Source organism: Micropterus dolomieu, unplaced genomic scaffold (genome assembly GCF_021292245.1).
Source record: "Micropterus dolomieu isolate WLL.071019.BEF.003 ecotype Adirondacks unplaced genomic scaffold, ASM2129224v1 contig_13327, whole genome shotgun sequence".
In the NCBI taxonomy this organism is placed as follows: domain Eukaryota; kingdom Metazoa; phylum Chordata; class Actinopteri; order Centrarchiformes; family Centrarchidae; genus Micropterus; species Micropterus dolomieu.
Genome location: NW_025742313.1, coordinates 4,613 through 6,872, shown reverse-complemented (window position 1 = coordinate 6,872; position 2,260 = coordinate 4,613). Strand labels below are relative to the sequence as shown.

Sequence of the window (2,260 nt, the reverse complement as noted above, 5' to 3'; positions counted from 1 at the left end):
AACGCGGATCCCGAACGTGGATCCTGAACGTGGATCCTGAACGTGGCCCCTGAACGCGGATCCTGAACGTGGATCCTGAACGTGGATCCTGAACGCGGCTCCTGAACGTGGATCCTGAACGTGGATCCTGAACGCGGATCCAGAACGTGGATCCTGAACGCGGCTCCTGAACGTAGATCCTGAACGTGGCCCCTGAACGCGGATCCTGAACGTGGATCCTGAACGTGGATCCCGAAGGTGGCTCCCGAAGGTGAAGCCTGAACGTGGATCCTGAATGTGGCTCCTGAACGTGGATCCTGAACGCGGATCCCGAACGTGGATCCTGAACGCGGATCCCGAACGTGGATCCTGAACGCGGATCCTGAACGTGGCCCCTGAACGCGGATCCTGAACGTGGATCCTGAACGTGGATCCTGAACGCGGCTCCTGAACGTGGATCCTGAACGTGGATCCTGAACGCGGATCCCGAACGTGGATCCTGAACGCGGCTCCTGAACGTGGATCCTGAACGCGGATCCCGAACGTGGATCCTGAACGCGGATCCCGAACGTGGCCCCTGAACGCGGATCCCGAACGTGGATCCTGAACGTGGATCCTGAACGCGGCTCCTGAACGTGGATCCTGAACGTGGATCCTGAACGTGGATCCTGAACGCGGATCCAGAACGTGGATCCTGAACGCGGCTCCTGAACGTGGATCCTGAACGTGGCCCCTGAACGCGGATCCTGAACGTGGATCCTGAACGTGGATCCTGAACGCGGCTCCTGAACGTAGATCCTGAACGCGGCTCCTGAACGTGGCCCCTGAACGCGGATCCTGAACGTGGATCCTGAACGTGGATCCTGAACGCGGCTCCTGAACGTGGATCCTGAACGCGGCTCCTGAACGTAGATCCTGAACGTGGATCCTGAACGCGGATCCAGAACGTGGCTACGCACCGGCAACAAAGCTGCTAAATGAACAGCTCAGAGATAAATTCAGAGTTTCTGCTGTGTACAGTGATATGGAGATCTGGCTCGCTGTCAAGTCTGGGGGGGGTGGACGAAGATGTGTTGGAAAAATAGAAACCCAGGGCTCGGTTCACTGGTCAACGCGAGAATCTTATTCTGTTCTCGGGTCATTTGTGGAACTGGCTTGAAGACTGTGAGTAACTCTGCGTAGGAAAGACATAAGAGGACAGAGCTTTGGCAGCAGGGCAAAGATTGTTGACTGTGAACAAACAAGACATAAATGAGGAGCGTAGTCCTAAACAGAAAGAAGCCTCAGTCTGAAGGTGAAGGGATCTATTAGGAACCACCATGTGACTCCTTCAGACACACCTTAGAAGTACCTGTCCAAAGAGGTCACCTGGTCAGTTTCACATAGACATGCATTAATAATAGTAAGAGCCTTCCTCTAATGCTGCTGTTGCTGCTGTTCAAGGTTCTGAGGGACTGTGGTTCCTCCTTTAGGACATCTTCCCCCCTGTGCTGGATTATTAATAACCCTCCTAAGAACTGAGTTTGTGCTGCTCTGGGTCCTGGTCTTAGTTTCCCTGTGTCTTCACCTGATAAACCACCACCGGGGACAGAGTGAACCCCAGAGTTGGACTGCAGATTATTACAATATTAAACTTGGATCAGACACCCGATCATTATTCCTCAGGTTCAGATAAAGCTGCCTGAACACTGGTGTCAGTATCAGAGTCCAGCTGGTCAACAAGCTCAGACTGCAGGTCCTTAAAATAAACTCAAGTAACCCATCCCCCACCCTGTCCCCGTCCAGCCAGTGTCTTGTGGAGCCTCTGTGAGAGCCAGCAGAACGACAGCAGACAGGCGATGAAACACACTGAGTGGTCCTAAACCAGAGGGAACGTTGGATTTCTCTTTCACAACCCTTTAAAAGAGGTGAGTCCTGCTGTCGTTCAGTCCCTCTGTGTGTCTCTGTGTGTCTCTGTGTGTCTCTGTGTGTCTGTGTGTCTCTGTGTGTCTCTGTCCCTCTGTGTGTCTCTGTGTCTCTGTGTGTCTCTGTGTCCCTCTGTGTGTCTCTGTTGTCTCTGTGTAACTCTGTCCCTCTGTGTGTCTGTGTCTCTGTGTATCTCTGTGTGTCTGTGTGTCTCTGTGTAACTCTGTCCCTCTGTGTCTCTGTGTCTCTGTGTATCTCTGTGTGTCTGTGTGTCTCTGTTTGTCTCTGTGTAACTCTGTCCCTCTGTGTGTCTCTGTTTTGTCTCTGTGTAACTCTGTCCCTCTGTGTGTCTCTGTGTCTCTGTGTATCTCTGTGT

At 52.9% G+C, this 2,260-nt stretch overlaps 1 protein-coding gene across 1 annotated transcript in view; it reads left to right on the top strand.

Annotated features, from left to right (window-relative positions):
• Window positions 1-1,825: 1,825 nt before the first annotated feature.
• The window catches only part of LOC123966391 (ankyrin repeat and SOCS box protein 2-like), a gene marked incomplete at its 3' end in the record, with an annotated part of 3,483 nt that continues 3,048 nt past the window's right edge, over window positions 1,826-2,260 (top strand). Inside the window, exon 1 of the mRNA XM_046042560.1 lies at window positions 1,826-1,886. The remainder of the gene's footprint in view (window positions 1,887-2,260) is intronic.